The 22,867-nt window shown below is 37.8% G+C and overlaps 1 protein-coding gene across 10 annotated transcripts in view; it reads left to right on the plus strand.

Annotated features, from left to right (window-relative positions):
- Frmd5 (FERM domain containing 5) overlaps positions 1-22,867 on the plus strand; it is a 333,945-nt gene that overhangs the window by 200,682 nt on the left and 110,396 nt on the right. The gene's annotated exons all lie outside the window — the stretch shown is intronic.

The following is a 22,867-nucleotide window of genomic DNA, read 5'->3' on the forward strand; positions in this document are numbered from 1 at the left end:
ATGACAGGTCGAGTTCATGTTCTCTAGAAATTGAAGAATGAGTCCTAGGGACAGCGGAGGTTGTGAGTAGGAAGATACCGATGGATAGGAAAGCTCCTGAGGACAGGAGGGGTCCCAAGTGGGTAGCCCAGGGAACCCCATTTTACGAGGAGCTTTACAGGGTGAAACCCATGTGAGTACAACGTGGACCGCAGCCATGAACACCCAATAAGTACAGTCACTTACTAAGACAGTATAATAAGTACAGTCACCTAGGTAACGGTGTTCCAATTGGGAAACAAGTTACACAGCCAACATGGAAGGAACGAACAGATTCTCCTAGGAGGTGGTGGGTCCAGAGGTCTCTGGTCACCCACTGGGGTGGGTGATGTCTATCTAGGGTTCATTGGGCCCAGTGTTTGTTCTTTGAGGAAGTACGTAGATCTGGTCATCTTGTCCTTATCTTGAGGCCTGCTTTTCAGCCAATGTGTCTCCAGCACAGCTGTGGTGTTTCACCTTTGTCCTGACCCTCTGGAGGACCTAGCCCTATCTGACTGCCTAAATATTTCTACCTAGCTCATCTATCTATAATATTCAGAGCCAGGTTGGCAACCCAGTAAGACCCCATTTCTTGGGCCAGGGATTTATCTCGGTGCCATGCCTGCCTTGCAAGTACAAGGTCCTGAGTTTGACCCCCAATACCAAAAAAGAAAAAAAAGAGCCCATTTCTTAAAATAATAATCAAAATAATAAATTTTTTACAAGAAAATCTGGAAGGCCTTAGTGAGGTGCGGTAACACATACCTGTCATCCCAGCAGTCTGGAGGCTGAGGCAAGGGTAGTGCAAGTTAAAGCCCAGCCTGGGCAATGTAACAACTTAGTGAGACCGTGTCTCAAAAAAAATTTTTTTTTATTTTTTGAAAGGGCTTGGGATGTATTTCAGTAGAAGACCCTGGGTTCAATCCCTAGTGCTGCCCTCCCAACCCCTACTTCCCTTCACAACACTCAAAAAAAAATCCTGGAGGGTCTTAACAGTCTACAAAGTATCTTCAATACATGAACTCATTTGATCTTCTCAAAAATTCTATGAAGCACTGAAGGCATTACTACTATCATTCCTTGTTACCCAGTTTATAAAGTAATGAAACCATATTTGAGCCTAAGTCTTCAGACTCCAGAGCCTGTGGAGTATCCATAATATTATGTTGTATCTTTATGACCTATTTCAGGTTATAATAAATGCATTGTTTTGCATGTGTAAATACATCATCTACATTGTACATATTCTAATGGTCCCTTGATAAAATACTTAAGCAGGGGCTGAGGATGTAGCTCAGAGGTGGAGTGCTTGAGTAGCATATGTGAGGCCCTGGGTTGAATCCCCATTACCACAAAAAAACTAGACCAATATAACAAATTCCTGCTGGATTGCTTGGTTCTATTGGTCTAAACATTCTGGAATAGCCTCTAGTGGTTTTCCACTTTCAGACCAAATCTAACACCTTCTGTCACCTCTCTGGGTGTGCAGATGTTGCTGTTTAATTGAATTGCTCCGTGGGGGATGAGTCAACCAGGGGACCCCTTAGCATAGCTGATAAGCACCTTGCCTTCTAGGGGAAGAGGAACAGTGCTTATTTCTGTCCCATGATCTAGTGGAAACCAAGATGTTTGGAGCCTTCTCCTCGTATAGGCACTCCCTGGATCTGGTTACTTTCTTCTGGCGGGGAGGGGATGTCTAGGAATTGAACCCAGGGCCTTACCCAAGCTAGGCCCTACCACTGAGCCACACCACCAGACCCCTAGTTCTTTGAGTATCATATTCTGAATTTTACTCTGTACTCTACCAAGACAGTAGGTTAATGCACATATAAATTAATCTTTCATTTACTTAAAAGAATAATCCAGCAATAAAAGGAGGAAATGACAGCTGCCCCGACCCTTGAATACTGGGCAAAGGCAAACCATCACAAATGCATAATCCTTCAATAGGATAGAACTTTGCCCACTTAACAAACATTTCCCCCAGTATCTCTTTGTGCTCGCAAAGCATGAAAGGAAGCATATATTTTTGGCAGTTCAGTCCTGAAGTTTGTGTCTGAAAAAATATTGCAGTTTATACACAAAAGATCCAAATGACATTTGTCTGGGCAAAGCCATTTCTGAAATTAAAAAGAATGACCTTATTTCACTTAGTGAAATGAGATACTGTATGCTCTTTAATGGAACCCATTTTCTTAGGCCAGTGCTGTCAAAAACAGATGTGTTTTATATTCTTCTTTATGATCAGAAGAAAATACATTCTTAAAATATTTTCTGTAAGATTTATTGTTTCTCATAGTGCCTATTCCTAGGTGGTGAACTGGCACAAGGATTAGCGTAAGTTATTTTCTTTTTGAGGGGAAAACAGTGATCAAGACATAATTGAAGATAGTACTATGATTTTTATACTATTTAATAAACAATACCCTTATTCTTTTCCTCTTGTTCCATAATCTTTAAGAAAGCTTATAGTTTTCAAGGTTTAAACATGTCATCATGTGCATAGTATGTGTCTGTGCTGTTTGTTTTGTTAACACTTATATGTCCCTTAGGAGGTCCCAGCCACTGTTAAATTGTTTAATCCTGCTAACAACCCTTCTGGTAGGCCTTCTTAGTATCGCCGTTTACTGGAACATAGTACCTGGTGTGACATTTCATGGCTAACAAGTGAGGAGTGTCCTTGCACTCCACTACCATGCTGTGCATCGAGGGAAGAGCAGCCTTAGATAAACTTGCACGGGAAGACTCCTGTTTAAAATATTGTCCCTGGGGCCCGGGATTTAGCTCAGTGGTTCCGCTGCCTGCCTCGCGAGAGCAAGGACCCAAGTTTGATCCCTGGTACCAAAAATAAATAAATAAAATAAAAAATAAAATATTGGCCCTGCTTTTCCCCTTTTACAGCTGCTACCTTGCTCTCTTCTCACTGCAGTATCTGTCCTCTTCTTACTCCATCAGGCTGATGTCGAACGTGGATGACTGGATCAGCTGGAGTTGTTGAAGGTATCCCCAAACTCTTCCTTCTCATCTCTTTCTTTCACTCCTCTAACTTCTTGTTTTGTTTTGATACCAGGGATCGAACTCCGGACCTTGCGCTTGGGAGGCAGGCACCGGAACCACTGAGCTAAATCCCCGGCCCCTCTTTCACTCCTCTAACTTCTTGATAGAACCTCCCCGGTGAAAGTAAAAAAATGCTAAGTAACTGATACTTTATTTGAGATTACTTTCATAGCTTGGAGAGAAATTCTCATTCAGTCACCAAAGTTAAAGGATGAACCGTAGGACAGATTGTTCCTGGCAAGCTAGAACTCAGAAGATATTTTAAAAACAAAAACCACTTTTCTATATGGTAGTTTTAATTACTTACTTTTAGAACAGCATGGGCCTATTCTATATTTGTTGATTTATTAAATCATTTATTCACTGTTTAAAAAGCACCACATACGAAGTATTATATATAATACCAGGCACCAGGGATACAAATTGCCACCAGGGATCAAGTCCACAGCTTGACCTTAAAACTTAGCATTAAATGTATGAAAAAGTGTTCATGCATTTCCATGTACCACAGTATCCAATGAAATTTGGGGATGTACTTTTTCATAACTTAGGTATTGACAGTAAAGACATTATTGTTTGTTTGTTTTCCAGTTCAGGAGATCAAGTCCAGGGCCTTGGGCGTGGTAGCCAAGTACTTCCCTTCTGAACTACACCCAGACATTAATAATGACATTCTTGACCAGCTATTTGAAAAAAGTTTAAAAGTTAAATAAGCAAGCTGAACAATACTGATTTTTTAAAGATTAATGTTTGCTTTTATTATAAGAATTAACTCTTTTTTGTTCTGGGCTGGGGGTTGAACCTAAGGCCTCAGTAGCTCTACTACAGAGCCACACCTCCAGCCAGGGAGTAAACTTTTTTTTCCCCATTCAGTTTATTGGTGCATTTTAGGTATACAATACAGTTCCATTCATCATTGGAATCTTGTACCTTCACATGATGCATCTTGGTTCTTATTTTTTCCCCCTCCCCCTGCCCTCCCTTCACCCCCTCCACCCTTCCCTATTTGCAAAGACTTTGTGTCCATTTTTTCCTTTTCTCATATTTTTTCTTTTTCCTTCTTTCCTTTCCCCAACCCCTCCCACTTCCCCCACCCCTCCCACTTCCCCCACTCCTTTAGAGCTTCTCTTCCTATTTCACATTGTCAATTATACATTTTGAATCTTATTTACACTTTCAGTTTCTCACACCAGAGAAACTATTTGGTATTTACACGTGTGTCCTATTTACTTCACTTAAGAGTATCTCCTCAATGTGCATCCATTAGCTATAAATGTCTCTAGTTTCTCATTCTTTATGGCTGAGTAGTACTCCATTTTATAGAAAAACCATATCTTCTTTATCCATTCTCCGTTTGATGGGCATTTGGGCTGCTTCCAAGTTTTAGCTATTACAAACTGTGCTGCCGTAAACATGGGTGCACATATATCACTGTGGTATGATTCTTTTAATTCTTTGGGGAAGATACCAGCAGGGAAATATCTCTTTTTATTAACTCTATAAAATTCTTTACCCCAGTCACTAATGCATTCCTACCCTTCCTTTTATTCCAGCCCTCCTTTTTTTTTATAACTGAGAATGCTTCTCTATTTCCCTATTCTCACTAGTAATCTAAGGTTAAGTCCTAGACAAAAAAACAAAATGGAGAAATATAAATAATATTTTCTTTGAGGGGAAGGGAAAGAGTACAAAGTAACATAAGGAATTCTTTTTAATTTCTTTGTGTGTATCCTTTTATTGGTACATTTTAGGTGTACAATATAATGACCTTCATCATTGGAAATTTTCAGCTTTACATAATCTCTCTTGGTACTTATTTTTTCCCCTTTCCCTGCCCTCCCTTCAACCCCTCTATCCCCAGGGAGTAAACTTTTTAAGATTATAATAACTTACCCCTGGATTTAGTTCAGTGGTTCAACAGCCTGCCTCACAGGTGCAAGGACCTGAGTTCGATCCTCAGCACCCCCAAAAAAAGGAGAGAAAGAATATAATAACTTGCGAGTAACCAATAGAGTTTTAGCTAAACCCAAAAGATTATTATGTAAAATCCAGATTATACTTATATACCTTGCAAGTACACATTTTATTAATTCAGGCCAGCAAATGTCATTAGTAGGCATATCCTATAATTCCCTATTCCCCACACTTGTTAATATACTGTCTGTTCGGTGCAGATATTTGGGGAGTCAGCCACCAGTTTCAAAAGAGGTGTATCAGAATGTTTTTCTCTCTCGTCTATGAATAGAATGGTTGGTCTTAATTTGCTAGGGAAACTTTATCATTTAATGCCATATTCTGCTACAGACATGAAATGACTAAATACATTTGAGTTCTAAAAGGTTTCTCACTAAATCTAATCATGATATGTAATTTTGCAAAGGGTAGGAGTGTCAAAAGAATGCTGCCATCTGTACTGTTTAGGAAGACTTCGTCTCTGCAATGCCCAGGAAGGCTGGAAGTGCCATTTATCTACTGGTGTACATATACATTCTTGTTTGGGGGGGGGGTGGTACCAGGGATTGAACTCAGGACCTTGCGCTTGGGAGGAAGTTGCTAAATCCCCAGCTGATACGCATTCTTGATATGTCACTGACCTCCACCCAGTCTGCTTCTGGTTCAGCCTCCTGTGATGCTAGGTGTTATCCAGAGGCTCAAGACCCAGTCTCAATAGTTCATTAGGAGCAGGTACAGTCTGGAATGAGTCTTCTGCTTTCTATCCTGGCTGGCAGTCAGTAGTTTTATTTGAAGTTTTGGAATTCCGCTTAAGCATCAGACTTGAGGCAGCCTCCCTGACTATATATACCATGTGAAGCTGGTCTGCCTTCCTAGTTCCTCTGTTCTTATCCTTGAAGGATCGAGCCTCTGACCTTCTTTTGTAATTCTTACCTGCAGGCCCTACTGCTCACCCTTCTTGAGAATCTTATGTGGACTTTCTGACAAACATTCCAGGCTCCATCCAATACTGAGAGCTGTTGCCATATCAAAGACTTAACAGAGGACCCCAGACTACATAGCCAGTTATTCCCCATTACTTACCCTCCACTTTAAGTAAGCTGGTTTCAATGTAATCATGTACTGTACTAATAAAAATAAAAATTCTGTAAGAGTGAGCTGGTTTCACTGGGTGTGGTGGCACACACCTATAATCCCAGCACTCAGGAGGCTGAAGCAGGAGGATCGCTGTGAGTTCAAGGCCAGCCTGGGCTACATAATGAGTTCAAAATCAGTCTGAACTACATAAAGAGACCCTGTTTTTTTTAAAAAAAAAAAAAAAAAGTAAACTGGTTCCTAAGTGACCTCAGTACTAGCATAGGTATTTCTGTGTTTTAATCTCACCCATCCTTGGAAAACCTTCTTTCTTTTCCTTCCCTTCCGTGTCATATTAAAAACATTTTAATATCATCCCTGCTTTGAGTCTCCAGTGATCTCTACCTCTTTCCAGTTTCCTAGTGCACTTGTAGATGTTACCATACCACCTAGCACTCCGCAGATGTTATTCTTTCATGACTTCATCTATGTCAGTCTTGATTCTCCTAATGAGATTGTAAACTCCTGTGAGGCCAAATATTTCAGATGCTACTTTTGTATTCCCATTGTCTCTATCAATAATAAATATTTTTAAAATAAGTAATCTTTGACAGTAATATCCCTGACATAATAAAAAAGAAAGATACACTTTATTGAGTCTTTAATATAGATATATATAAATATGATACCATGTATATTATCCCATTTTGTTCTCACAGCAGCTCTGTGAAATATGGTAACTATTATTATAGCCCTTTTGCAATTTGACACTCATAGAAATTACTGCTGAATGGTAGAAGGCAAGGGGGTCTGTCTGACTTCACAGTCCAGGAAAGTCAACCACTACATTTCACTGTATTTGTATATTTTTCCTTGGGGAACAAAATTTGCACAAGCAATAACCATTTTAGGAGCCTGGAGTTTCTTAGGGGAATTTACTCATTACTTTGATCAATATTTATCAGTGTCTATTGAATCTTTAAAATGAAGTGTCTTTATAAACTTGTACAAGGCGGTGAAAGTGGATAGATGGTGACTCCAGGAGGGAAAACAGGAGCCAAGCAGGAAAGACAGACAGATTTAGAAAATAGCCTATTTTCCAGTCTTTTAACCCATGCACTTGTAACCTGATATCTGCTCCTCCTACCAGAAGCCTAGTAAAAGTGCCTCAAGGTCCCACTGGCATTTCCTCAAGTTCCACATTCTGGGACCTCGAGTAGCACCTCCTATTGTGACACCCTGCTCCCTTCTGAGACTCTTCCTTCCTTTGATCACTGTCTGCTGATTCTCAGATGATTGCTCTGACACTACCTTCTTTGATATTGTCTGATGCTTTTTTTTTGTCCTAAATGCAAAGATCTCCTAAGGTTCTGCTCCTGAACCTCCTTTCTCCTTCACTCTCCCATTGGACAGTGCCATCCCTTTTCGTGGTGTTAGCTCTTGTTAGTCTGCAGAACACGCTCACAACCACAGCTTTGACTATACAGACCTCTCCCCAGGGCCTTCAGTCCCAGATTTCCAACAGCCTGTCAGATAGCTTCACAACCAGTGTGTCCAGCACCACTCATCATAAATCCCGTCACACTCCCTTCTGTTCCTCCGGAGCCTGGGGACACTGTTCCTGGATCGCATCAACAGCCAGCGGTCCCTGCACCTGTGGGTTTATGCACCAGATGTCTCTTGGCTCGCTCAGCCTTCATTGCCACAGATTCACTGCTGCCTGATTGTTGTCTCCAGAGAGCAGCCCGGATCCTCAGTTCTCTACTCAGAACTTAAAGATGTAAAGTGTTAGTGAGGAAAAAAGGGAGGACAATAAAAAGAAGGCTCCTAAACCAAGCACCCAAACCCCAACCTTCTTTCCTTCCTTCATTGATCTACCACACACACAGCCAAGAAACCCACTGCCACTAGCCAAATGCTCCATCTCTTTTAAGCACATCTGTATTTGCTCTCATTTTCATTTGCATTGCAGTTATTGGTGTCCTTGTTTTACCTCTAATACTAGAGATCACTGTCATCCTGTTCACCTTATTGTCTATCCCCACTGTGCCTAGCACTGTGTTCTAACACATAAAGGTTCCCAATGAAGTATTGTCTTAAACATTGAATAATGAAGTATGAACTTGCCAGACATAAAAGGTAGATGTATGAGACCTTGTCTCAAACAAATGAAAAAAAAGGTCCCCATAGTATTCTTGTTTGGTTGACTTCCTTTCTGTTTATTTCTGTGCCTTAGTCCATTCTTTTGTCAGGAATCTGGTTTTGGGGGTCTGATTTAGGCAAGAGGCTGTTGTAGGGCCTCATCTCTAAGGTTAATCATCACCATGACCTTCTAGATCTTGAGGTCTCCAATTGTTTCCAGGCAACTCACTGTATTCTGTAATTACCTTGGTCTTTTGCAGAGTGGGGAAAGAAGGCAACTTCCCCTTCTGAGTATTTCTGGCAATTCATAGCCAACCCATCCATGGCAGAATAATCCTTCAGCAGAACAGATGCAGCAAGCATCAAAGACTGACTCTGTCTTCAGCCACAGCCTTCCCAGCCTTTTCTTATAAATATAAGTGATTCTTCAGGGTCAACATGACATAAAAATTGCATGGTAAAAAATCAAAATCTCTTTGAAGTTTATAATATGCTCTTAGTGACGAGTTGCCTTTATACTCTGTGTAATATACTCGGGTTCCAGAAAAATATAGCATAGCTCCACAAGGTTTAGGTAGGTTTTTATTTTGTTTTATTTGGGCTCTGGTTTTGATTTTTGATACAGGGCCTCACTGTATTGAGTGACAAGTGCTGTTGAAGAAGGAAATGGAGAATAGGGCAAAGGGGCAGGGGATTCTAAGGTTGAAACTTGTAGTACCCAGTACTATATCAAATGCATTAGTAGTCAGAATGGGCCTGATGGAAGAGGTGAGATCGAGCCCTTGAAAGAAGCAAAGGAAAAGTTTTGGCAGAAGCATCATAACAAAGGGCTTAAATGAGAATGTGGCTAAAGTGAGTGACAGAGCAAGGAAGCCAGTGTGGCTGGAGTAGAGTATGATGATGGATAACTTTCTGATAGCAGAAAGCTCTACAAGGCCTCATCAAGTAGGGCCCTTTTTGACCATTTAAATGACTCTGGCTTTTATTCTTAAGTGGAATAGTGAGTCATTGCAGGGTTTTGGCAGAGGAGTGACTTACATGTTCAAAGGACCATTTGACTGCTATGCTGACAGCAGACTGATGGGCAAGGGTTGAGGCAAGTCTGTGTCCACAGCAGTGGTGGATAGACTAGGTAGTTGGTAGTAATGGAGATGGTAGGAAATAATCAGATTGTGATCCAGTGGGATTTTTGTTAACATATTAGAGTTTAATAAACATAATTAAAATTTTCTCTAAGTAATAGGCATATTTTGATTAACTTGAATTTTTAACTGTCATATAAAAATTTATCTGTTCAGTTTATTGGCTTTTTTTATTCTGCTTTGAGTAATACAGTTCTCCCACACAATGGGAAAATCTGTAATGATAATTATAAAAGTACTGTAATGGTTCGCGTTTGCAGAGTACCTGTTATGTGCTGGACACTATTGCTCTAAGTGCTTTACCTGTGTTGCTCATTTAGTCCTTACAACAGACCTGTGATGTCAGTGATATTGCAACTCACATTTTATAGATACGGAAACTGAAGTGCAGAGAGGATAGACAATTTGGATGAGGTCACATGGTTGGTGAATATTTGGATCAGTTCCAGACCCCACTCTCTACTGGCTGCTCTCTTTATATCTAGCTCTTTGTTCTATATACTACATGTCAGTTCTCTTCCAATTTTTCTAACATTATCAAAGGAACTTTCACAGCTATTCTTTTTTACTCTTTTACCCCTTGTTTTTCCTTATTGAGAAAAAAAGAATTTCTGTTTGAGTAAGTTCCAGCAACAAAACATGATCCAGTCTCTAGAGTGAAAGGGCATTTCCAGAAACTCTACTGTTTAGAAGGAATTTAGGGGTCAGTAGGATTTCTTGACAGATGAGGTGTAGAGAGAGAGAGAAAGAGAGGGAAGAAGAGAGTAAAGGGTGGGAGAAGGTGAGGGAGAGGGACAGAATTCAAGGAAGATTCTTGGATTTTTGACCTAAGCAAGTAGGTGGAGTTGCTGTCAATTGAAAAAGAAAAAGGGCATAGATGGATCCCATTTGGAACAAAAGAGCAAGAGTCCTGTCTTCTACTATCATATAACTTTGAAACTACACTGGGTGTATTCTAGGGTTCAGCATATTAGTGAGGACAATAGGAGGCAGGTCTTCTGATTTAAAAAAAGGGAGTGACAGGTTTAGAAAGGTGGAAGACTGAAACAAACCCTTGATGTTGGATGAGAATTAGAGACATCGTTGTGAACTCATGGTTAATACATATGTATAGAAATTGATATAAATATACATTCTCAAGCATATTTTCTTATCTCCATCACTGAGAAGGCCTGAATGGAATACCCATTACCTCTGGTAACAATGAGATTAGGATAAAGGTTTAGGCTGAAGAAATCCAATCTCGAGTGTACATTTTTTAAATGGCATTTAATGCTATGAGAGTTGGCAGGATAATAAGGGCTTGAATTTAGGAAGAATAGAACCAAGAACTAAGCCCTAGATCAATCCAGTGTTAAATTCTTCATTTATATCTCCCTCAATCATGTTCTTCACGTTACTTTTAGTCACCTGTCCAAGAATTTGTGATGAAGAACTTGGGATTTAGGGCCGGGGATTTAGCTCAGTGGTTCCAGCGCCTGCCTCACAAGCACAAGGTCCCGAGTTCAATCCCCAGTACCAAAAAGAACTTGGGATTTATTTAAAAGAAGCATGTGAAAAACAGTCAAGGGATGCAGTTATCTTACATGTGTTGCTTGTCTCCAGCGTTTAATGACTCCTTAATTTTTTCAGAAGTTTTGGTGTCCATTTGCCAGCAGGCTATTGCCACAGAGCCTGTGTTTTAGAAAGCAAAGTCATCTCACAGGGCAGATAGCAGCTGGGTAGAGGGAGGCCTGCCGTCTCACAGCAGGGCAGAACATTAGGATTCAAACAGTTTTCCATTCAAATCACAGCGAAATTTCTTGGTGTGAAATTAGCTTATCTCACTAGCTCATCTCATTAGTTTCCTTATGGAAAATAGTGGGGCTGCCTGGGATAGAAACCTCTGGCCAACCATTTTTAGAGCTAAAAGAGCACCCTTTGTTTTCTGTGTAGTGCTCATGCCTTACTATCTGCAGTGTGAAGGGCACTGGAGTTGGCATATTTGCACTTAATTTGAGTGAGCTAGAGACTAATAGTTAGAATGATAAATTCCTTTTCCCCTGGATCATATATGCATTGCCTCTGATCAATCTGCTTGTTTGAAACTAATGCCAAAGGTAAAGTGTAATGTTGGTTCTTACCTTTGACAGGAAACCAGAAATAGAACCATTGTTCACCTGCATAGAGATTTCTCATCAGAGAACTCCATTTGTCCATTGATACCTTCGCTGTGCCCTGGAAATTATTTCTCTATACATCTTCCAGGAAACAACAGTCTATAACCAACCAATAACTAATAACTCTTACCCTTTTGTTCCCCTGAAGAATTGGGGTAGACAATACCTCTTGCCTTGAGGGTTTGTGCTGAGAAGTCTGCTGTGATTCTGATGGGCTTTCCTTTGTATGTGATTTGTTTCTTTTCTCTTACTGCTTATAGAACTTTGTTCTTCTGTTGGGTTTCTGGAATCTTAACAATTGTATGCCTATGTGTAGTTTGGGGTTTTTTTTTATCAAGGCTAGTTGGAATCCTATATGCCTCACTTATCTGTATGTCAAATTCTTTTCCCGTGCTTGGGAAGTTTTCTGCCATTACTTCTGTGAACAGTTTTTTTAATGTCATCTGCACTCTCTCCTGTTACTTCATTGACTCCAATCAGTCTTATGTTATTCTTCTTTACATCGTCTAGCAGCTGCTGGATTGATTTCTCATGGTCCATTACAATTTGGAAGCAATTTTTCTTTTCCTGGTCACTAATTGCAATCTTATGTTCAATATCTGAAATTCTGTTTTCACATTTGCTCATTCTGTTATGTAGACTTTCAATGGAGTTTTTAATCTCTTGGAATTTCATTTGCATCTGTTTTATCGATTCCGTTTTTTTTCCTATGTTGGGATTCCATCGTGTTCCTCAGCTCCTCTCTAGATTTATTCATCATGTCTTCCACTATGAGCACAATCTCTGCTGTTATGTGAGAAATGATTTCTGATTTCATTTTTTCCAGATCCTCTTTTGTTGCCAGTTCAGGTTGTTGAGTAGCAGAGTGTTCCATCTCATTTCCCTTTTGGGTTGCCTTAGGTGATCTGGAAGTCTGGTTCTAAGACTTGTAAGTTTACGTGTCTTCTCATTGCAACAGGGGTGGGGGGATGGGGGGGCATGTGTACTGTTGGCCTCCATGCAGCTCACCTCCTCTGCACTGGAAGTGGTGGTTCCGTGGCCCGGAAGCCTCCTCTGGGCTGGGAATGGTATTATGGCAGCCTCAAAGCCTCTTCTGTGCTGGGAGAGGTGGTACGGCAGCCTGGAAACCTCCTCTGCACTCAGAAATGGTTTTTCTTGAGAAATCTCACTGGTAGAATCTTTGACTGTGACTGGGGAGAAGAGTGGACAAAAATGTGACAAAAAGAAAGGCTGGCTTTAGAAACTTAGAGCAAAGATCTGTAAAACATAGCAGTTCAAGTATGATGAGAACTAGATGAAGCTTGAGATTACCCTGCAGGCCTTTGTCTTCATAGGGGTCTTTTCCCTCATATCACAGCTGCAATCTTTTGGTAAGGTACATCTATATGCCTCTCCCCTTGAAAGCTGGAAATTAGTCCTCTTCTTTTGCTTTCTACTGATCATGACTATACATTCTAGTTCAGTGGTTTTCATATTGGCCCCACATTGAAATTATTAAAACCAGCCTTATAAAAAAAAAAAAAGACTAAAATCCATACAATTAAAGGGCCAGGGATTTAGCTCAGTGGTTTCACTGCCTGCTCCACAAGTGGAAGGACCCAAGTTCAATCCCCGGTACCAAAAATAAAATAAAATAAAATCCATACAATTAAGAATGAAAAGAGTGAAATTGCAAAAGATCCTGCAGAAATCCAGAAGATCAATACCTACTTCAAGAACCTGTACTCTCATAAGGTGGAAAATGCAAAAGAAATGGATAGATTCCTAGGTACATATGAATTAGCAAAGGTGAATCAGAAAGATAGGAAAATTACAAATAGCCCAATATTAGTCAATGAAATTGAAGTAATTTAAAAACTACCAACAAAGAAAAGCCCAGGTCCTGGTGGATTCACTGCTGAATTCTAGAAGAAATTTAGAGAAGATCTAATCCTACTGCTCCTCAAACTCTTTAATGAAATTGAAAGGGAAATAATACTCCCAAAGTCATTCCTGGGAGCAAGCATTACCCTGATTCCAAAACCAGAGAAGGATCCAACCAAAAGAGAACTACAGGCCAATCTCTTTCATGAACATAGATGCAAAAATCCTCAATAAGATACTGGCAAACAGAATGCAGCAAATCATCGAGAAAGTTATACACTAGGACCAAATAGGGTTCATCCAAGGGATACAGGGATGGTTCATCATATCCCCGTCAATAAATGTAATACTACACTACATTAACAGCACCAATGACAAGAGCCACATGATCATCTCAATAGACACAGAAAAAGCATTTAACAAAGTCCAACACCCACTCATGATAAAAACCCTACAAAAAATTTAGAATAGGCAGACTTTATTTCAATCTGATAAAAGCTACCAATGACAAACCAACAGCCAACATCACAATAAATGAACAGAAACTGAAAGCTTTCACCCTAAAATCAGTAACAATACAAGGATGTCCACTATCACCACTCTTACTCTCACAGTTCTGGATTTATTAGGCAGAGCAGTTAGATAAGAGAAAAAGAATAAGGATGAGAAAGGAAAAAGTTAAATTGTCATTATTTGCAGATGTCAAGATACTATACATGAAAGACCCCAAAAATTCCACCAAAAGACTTTTAGGTTTAATAACCAAGTTCAGTAGTATAGCAGGATACAAAGTTACACACTGAAAAATTAACAGCATTCTTATACACAAATAACAAACTCACTGAGACAGAGATTAGGGAAACAATACCTTTCACAGTAGCATCCAACAAATGAAATACTTAGGAATTAATCTAATGAAGGACATAGAAGACCTTTACATTGAAAACTACATTACTCTGAAGAAGGAGATGGAAGAGGATATCAGGAAATGGAAAGATATCTCTTGTTCTTGGGTAGGCAGAACCAATATAATAAAAATGACCATACTTCCAAAATTGTTATAAACATTTAATGCAGTCACAATCAAAATATTAATAGCATACCTCACAAAACTAGAGAAAACAATCCTAAAGTTCATTTGGAACCAGAAAGAACCTAGAATAGCAAAAGCAATTCTGGACAAAAAAGGTAAGGCAGGGAGCATCACAATCCATGACTTGTAATTATGGTACAAAGCTACTGTGATAAAAACAGCACAGTACTGGCAACAACAACAAAAAACAGACTCAAGGTACAATGGAAGAGAGTAGAAGATGCAGAAATGCAGAAACAACTCCAAACACACTCAGCTAGCTTATCTTTGACAAATGATCCAAACACCTTCACTGGAAAAAAAGATAGCCACTTTAATACATGGTGCTGGGAAAACTGGTTTTCCTCATGCCAGAGATTAAACTTAGACCCATATCTCACCATCCACTAATCTAAAATTGAAATGAGTCAAAAATCTAAACATTGAAACAGAAACCTAATCTGCTGATAGATAGAATAGCTAAAAGTTTTGGAGACAAAGATATAGGCAAAGACTATGAACAAAACTCCAGTAAGAATCAACAACTGGGATCACATCAAACTAAAAATCTTTTGCACAGCAAAAGAAACCACCAACAGGGCTGGGGATTTAGCTCAGTGGTGCCGCACATGCCTGGAAAGCACAAGGTCCTGAGTTTGATCCCTGGTACTGAAGAAAAAAAAAAAGAAACCACCAACAGAGTTAAGAGACAATGCACACGATGGGAAAAAAATTTTTACCAGCTACTTATCAGACAAAGGACTAATATCTATAGTATATAAAGAACTCAAAAAAACCAGTTGCCGTGAATTTTAAGACCCAATCCAAAAATGGGCCTCTGAAATGAATAGACATTTCTCAGATGAAGAGTTACAAACAGCAAATAAATATATTAAAAAATATTCAACGTCACTCATCATTTGAGAAGTGCAAATTAAAAGAACACAGATTCCTCACTGCATCAAGAAATAAACCAATAATAATGGGCTGGGGATTTAGTTCAGTGGTATTGGTGCCTGCCTGGCAAGTGCAAGGTCCTGAGTTTGATCCCCAGTACCAGAAGAAAAAAGAAAGAAATCAATAACAAATGCTGGTGGTCCTGGGGGGGGGGGGAGAACAATTCTCCACTGAATTGGTGGGAATGTAGACTACTGCAACCACATGGAAATCAGTGTGTAGATTCAATTAAAATTAGAGGTTCCACTAGACCCAGGTATTCCTCTCTTAGGTATCTTCCTGAAAGAGTTAAAAGCATCATACCACAGTGATATATGCACAACCATGTTAATAGCCACACAGTTTATAAGAGCTAAATCTTGGGGAAAGCCCAGATGCCCATCAACAGATGAATGGATTTTTTAAATGTGGTTTTTATGTAAAATGGAGTACTACACTGTCATAAAGATAAACTTGAGACATTTATAGCTAAATGGATGCACCTTGAGAACATAATCTGAAGTGAAATAAACCAGACACACATGTTTAAAAGTCATATTGTTACTCAATGAGAAACACAAGGGTAAATAAGGACCAAAATGGATGATAGATATAGGGAAGTAGGAGGAGAATGTTCAAATGGGAAGGGGAACAAGGGACAGGGGAAGGAGAGGGGAAGAGAGGGAATCGGGATTTTAAAAAACTTTTTAAATGATAGGAAAACAATAGAAACAATTTCTTTTTTTTTAGAAACAAATTTTTGTAAAAGGAAAGGGAAGAAAGATTGAAGGGAAGGGAAGGGAATGGGGAGAAAAAGAATGAAGATATATTATGTCCAGGTACAAATTCTCTATGATGAATGTGATCATTATATTTCAAAAGTATAGCAATAAAATTAATTCAAAAATCAATACATTTATGATGGCAAACCTCAATACCCCACAACAACAAATAGATCAACTAAACAAAAAAAAATTAGCAACAACAATAATCAGAGTTGAACCAAACCTTGAACAAATGAACTTAGTAGATATCTACAGTGTTCCACCCAATAACAACAGAATACACATTCTTTTCAACAGCACACAGTAATTTCTCCAAAATAGAACACATACCAGCTAATAAAGTATGTTAAAGTAACTGCAAAAGAATCAAAATTTTACCATGTATTTTATCAGATCATAGTGCAATGAAACTACAAATCAGCCACAGAAACTATGCAAACATATGGAAATTCAACAGCACATTCTTGAATAATCCATAGGTCACAGAATTAACAAAGAAATAATAGAGTTCCTAGAATTATATGGTAAACCATATCAGAATTTTTGGGACACAATGAAATAGATTCTATGAGGGAAGTTTGTAGCTATGAATGCCCCCATCAGAAAAACAGAATAAGTCCAAACAACCTAATGATGCATCTCAAGGTCCTAGAAAAACAAGAACAATCCAAACCCAGAGCTTGTACAAGGAAGGGAATTATTAAGGTCAGAGTAGAAATCAATGAAATGGAGATGTTTTTTAAAAAAATCAATGAATCAAAAAGCTGCTTCCTTGAAAAAATAAAATAGACAACCCCTTAGCTAACCTACAAAAAAAAGGAAAGAAATGACACAAATCAATGCATCTAGAAATTAAAAGGGTAAAATTACAATGGATACCACTGAGATGCAGAAGATTATTAGCAAGAACATCACAAACCTGTATTCCAAAAAATTGGAACTCTGAAGAAACTGAAAGATTCCTAGATACATGTAAATTACCAAAATAAACCAAGAAGACTTAAAAATCTTGACTAATCCAGTAACAGGCACAATGATATTGAAGCAGTAATTAAAACTTACCCACTACAAAAAGCCCAAGACCTGATGGATTCACTGTTGAATTCTATAAATCTGGTCTACAGCCATACCATGCTGAATGTGCCCAATCTCATCTGAATTCTACAAATCTTCAGGAAAGATCTAACACCAATACTCCTCAAGAATCCAACCAAAATGCTTCGCAAGCAAGCAACAAGGTCCTGAGTTTGATCCCCAGTACCAAAAAAAAGAATCCAAGAAAGAAACCAAGAAAGGGATATACAGGCCAATCTCTAATGAAAGTAGATGCAGAAATCCTCAACAAGATACTGGCAAACAGGATGCAACAAATCATCAAAAAGACCATAAACCATAACCAAGTATGCTTCATCCCAGGAATGGAAGGATGGTTCGACATATGCAAATCAGTATGTGTAATCCAGCATATAAACAGAAGCAAGGCAAAAATCACATGATTACCTCAATTGATGTAGAAAAAGCCTTTGACAAAATCCAACACCCATTCATGATAAACCCTAAAGAAAATAAGTTTTAAAGAACCTTATCTCAATATGATAAAAGCCATTTATGACCAATATACTCCCAACATCATATTAAATTGGGATAAAACTGAAGCTTTCTCTCTAAAATCAAGAGTGAGATAAGAATGTCCATTATCACCATTGCTATTCAACATAGTCCTTGAAATATTAGCCGTAGGCATCATGCAAGAGAAACAAATAAAAGAATATGTGTAGGAAAGGACAAAGTCAAAGTATCATTATTTGGAGATGACATGATACTCTACATTAAAGACCCAAAAAATTCCACCAAAAGACTTCCAGAATTAATAACCAAATTCAGCAATGTAGCAGGATACTAAAGAAACATACAAACATCATTATTGTTCCTATACAGTAATAATAAATCACTGACAAATTAAGAAATAATACCATTCATAATAGCATCAAGAAAAATTAAATACTTAGGTATTAACCTAACCAAGGAAATGAAAGATCTCTGAATGAAAATGAAAATTACATGAAAAAGGAAATCGAGGAGGACATGAGAAAGTGGAAAGATATCTTTGTTCATTGATAGGTAGAACCAATATAATTAACATGGGGTGCAGTGACACCTTGGTTGTCTAACTCAACTTGTTTCAAATTCATGTTTGAACTCTGAAAAATTCAAGAACTGAACATACTTTTTTCATAAGAAATAGTGGAAAACCAAATTTAACAAATTTCACAATGGTTTATTTTTTTAACTCTATCATGGTTCTCATAGTTATTCTCTTAGCTTTACTGCCAGTATCACTAACTTTCTTTGGAGCCTTGGTTACAATATTTCACTCAAGTGCAAAAGAAAAAATACAATGACAAATGTCTGAACACATGCAAACACTATGTGTTGTCTGGGCAAGAGTGGCACATAGACTGAAGCATCACCCTTGTGTCTGCAGCAGACCATGATGAATGACTCACTCTCAGCCTGTACAGGTTTTTTCAAGTTGGATTTTCCATTCAACTGTTGAGCAAAGTTATGAACACATAACTTTCAAATTTTGCTCTTCCAGTAGTGAAAAGTTTAAGTGTGGAGCCGTGTGACAACTGAAGTATTGCTGTATTTCCAAAAGTGATATACTGTATAGATTTAATGCAGTCTGTCAAAATACCAATGCTGTTTCTCACAGATCTAGAGAAAACAATTCAAACAGAATCAGAGGAGATCCAGAATAGCATAAGCAATCCTGGGCAACAAAAGCAAGCAGGATGCATCACAATCCCAGGCTTAAAGTTATACTATAAAGCTACTATGATTGAAACAGCATAGTACTCAGAAAAACAGACATATGGTTCAATGGAACAGAATAGAGGAAGCAAAATCAATCCCAGGCACATTCAGCTATTTCTCTTTGGAAAAAGGGGCCATTGGAGATAGCCTCTTTAATAAATGGTGCTGGGAAAATTGAATATCTACATACACAATATTGAATCTAGACTCATATCTCTCCATGTACTAAATTGAAATAAAAATAGTTTAAAGATCTAAATGTTAAAACAAACAATCTATTGGAAATTAGATTATATAAAACTTTTGAAGACATAGGCGTAGACAAGGACTATTTGAACAGAACTCCAATGGCACAAGAAATAATACTGAGAAACAATAAATGAGATCATATCAAATTTAAAAGCTGCACAGCAAAGGAAACAATCAACAGAGTTAAACAACCTACAGAATGTGAAAAAATTCAGCCAGCTATTCCTTGGACAAAGGACTAACATATAGAATATATAAAGAATTTAAAAAATAGGATGCCCCCCCCAAATAAAAGATCCAGTCCAAAGATGGACAACTGAAATGAATAGAGTTCTCAGAAAAAGTACAAATTGCCAATAAATACATGAAAAAATGTTCAACGTCACTGACCATTAGGAAAATGCTAATTAAAACTACATTGATGTACCATCTTACCCCAGAAAGAATGGCTAGCATAAAAACATCAAATAATATCAACTGCTGGTGAGGATGTAGGGGAAAAGAACTCTATGACATGGTTGGTAGGAATATAAACTAGTGCAACCACTATGGAAATCAGTGTGGAGATTCCTCAGAAAACTAAAAATATGCCGGGTGTGGTGGCACATGCCTATTATCCCAGCACTCAGGAGGCTGAGGCAGGAGGGTTGCCTTGAGTTCGAGGTTAACCTGGGCTACATAGTTCAAGGCCAGTCTGAACTACATAGTGAGATCCTGTCTCAGATAAAAGAAATTCCTAAAAATAGAAATTCCATTTGACCCAGCTGTCACCCTTGTAAGTATCTTCTCAAAAGAGTGAAAGTCATCATATTACAAGGATATATGCAAACCCATGTTTATAGCAGCACAGTTTTTAATAGCCAGATCTTGGAAACAGTGTATATGTCCCTCAACAGATGAATGAATATATAAAATGTGGTATTTACATACAATGGAGTACTATTGTGCCATAAAGAAGGATAAACTTGAGGCCTTCATAGGAAATGGATGCAACATCAGAACATAATGTTAAATAAGTCAGACACATAAGCGTACACATTGCATGGTTTCTCTCATACGAGAAACTCAAAAAATATAGAGAGAGAGAGGGAGAGAGAGAGCACAAAATAGAAAATTCATAAATAGGACGTAGGAGAAGTTCAAACAATTCCCCAAATTATCTGTTCTGTTGTCTCAAAAATATTTTTAAGATACATGCTAATTTGCTTCATTTATACTACTAGTTTCTTTTTGTTCATTGAAAAGAAAGTTTTGTTCTTATATTTGATTCTTGTTTGTAAAAGAGAGCCTTTTTTCTATGACTTGTACTCTGAGTAACATTTTGGCCATTCTTTTAGGATCATAATGCACAGTATATTAACTATTGTTATTTTCTAATTATTTTATTTTATTATGAGTGCTTTTTATATTTTCTCTATTAGTATCTACTTGTATTACATTAAAATAAAAATATTAAAATTTAAAAAGAAACAGAGAAGCAATTCAACAACATCAAGAACAACAAAAAATCTGGAAAGCAAATAAATGACTAAAATTATAAATGTAACTGAGACTGAAATTAATTTTTAAAAAACCAAACAGATATTCTGTAGCTTACAGCTGTAGTGAATGAAATGAAAAACACAGTAAGAGCACCAGTAACAGAACTGATCAAGCAGAGGAATCTGTGAGCTCAGAGACAGGTTATTTAAAAATATACACTCCCAGGAGAAAACGAGAGTGAAGAAAATTTACAGAATTAATGGGACAACAACCAAAGAACAATATTTGAGTTACAAGATTCAAAGAAAAAGAAGGAAAGATGTCAAAAGCTTATTTTTTAAAAATAACTGAAAATTTCCAAATCAGGGCAAAGATATAAATATCCAGGTACAGGAAGGTCAGAATCAATCCAAACAATACTAGACATTATAATCAAACTATCAAAAATCAAAGGCAAGAGGGCTGGGGATGCTCAGAGGCACACACAGTGCCTGCTTGGCAAGGACGAGGTCCTGAGTTCAATCCCCAGTACAAAAACAACAACAACAAAAATCAAAGGCAAGGAAAGGGTCCTGAAAGTAGGGGGAAAAAAAAAAAAATATGTATATATATATATATATATATATATATATGAATTTCAAATAAACCAGTAACAAGTAAGGTGACTGAATTGGTAATGAAAAGTCTCTCATGAAAGAAAACTCCAAGACCTGTTGGCTTCACTGCAGAATTCTATAAAACATTTAAAGAATACTTACCCTTCTCAAACTGTTCCCAAAAGCTGAAGAAGAAATAACTTCCAAACTCATTTTACAAAACCAGCATTATCCTGTTACCAACATCCCTGATGAATATGGATTTGAAAATTCTTAATAAAAGACTAGCAAACCAAATTCAACAGCACATCAAAAGGATCATTCATATTCATTAAAAGATTAATTCCCATTCAAATTAGATTTGTCTCAGTAATGTAAGACATGCTTGTGTTTAGGGTTCCTTGGTGACTCCATTGGATGGGTAGGATTGGGAGCCTTAGTTCTAGATCTGTATTATCTCCTAACTACTAACTACATAGGAATATTTAAATTTAATTAAAATTAAATGAGACTTAAAAGTCAGTTGCATTAGCCACTTTTCAAGTGAAGCACAGTGGTAAGTAGCTTTCGTATTAGTGTAGATAGAACATTTCCATTATCACAAAGTATTGTTGGCCACACAGTAAAAGCCAGAGCAACTCTATGCAACAAATACTCCCAAAGGAGAAGTTTTATTTCTGAAAACTGTTACAGTATCTTAGTTAAGAGAAATCAAATTTGATCTAAGGGGAGATCACATTATAATAGCTAACTGTTTTATTTCGGTTCATAATAGTTATTTTATTTCAGACAACCTTGTTCCCCCATCCTTCTAGTAGAATCTTCTTTGGGAATGTAAAAGAAGGATTTTGTTGATTAGTATTGACCTAGTTTTCAAAAAGGAAGAAGCCTGTATAAAAAGTTGTGTAAGTAGAGTAGGGAGAAAGCTAAAGCAACTTTTTAAATTCTAAGTGTTTGCTGACATCTGTTTATTAATGTTAACATTATAGACAAACACTATCTCTGAGCTATCCCCAAATCCAAGTTTTCTTTTTTTAAGAATTCACAACCTTTCCCTCAAATGTATAATTGGATACCCTCAGCAATGTCCAACCAAAAGTGAATATTTCTGATGTAGGGGCAGTTCTCAAGTCTAAAACTCCAAGTAAGATTAAAACAAAACTAAAAGAAAAAAATTGCAATTCTTTCAAGAGATTTATCAGTGGAGAATGTTTGTACTCTTATCTCTAAATCCTCATAATTTATTATTTTAAGTCCAAAGTAAATGAAAATATTATATATCCCCATTATATGTCAGTATTTTAAAAACAGAAGATACCTTGTTCTCAAGTAACAGTTTAATTAGCTCCTGTGTGTCTCATTCTGTATCTTGTTGTGTGCTTTATAATTCAAGAGTTGTCAGTACTGGAGAGAGCTCATATGGTCGTATTTGCCCTCCTTGTTAATACCTTGTCCTGAGAGGATGTTAATAAGCCTGGCTTGGTGGTGTGTTTTTATCGTGGTGATTCTTGTGGCAAACCCA

The sequence above is a fragment of the Heterocephalus glaber genome, unplaced genomic scaffold, assembly GCF_053883595.1.
Source record: "Heterocephalus glaber isolate CG9 unplaced genomic scaffold, H.glaber_assembly_v1.0 deba00000809, whole genome shotgun sequence".
In the NCBI taxonomy this organism is placed as follows: domain Eukaryota; kingdom Metazoa; phylum Chordata; class Mammalia; order Rodentia; family Bathyergidae; genus Heterocephalus; species Heterocephalus glaber.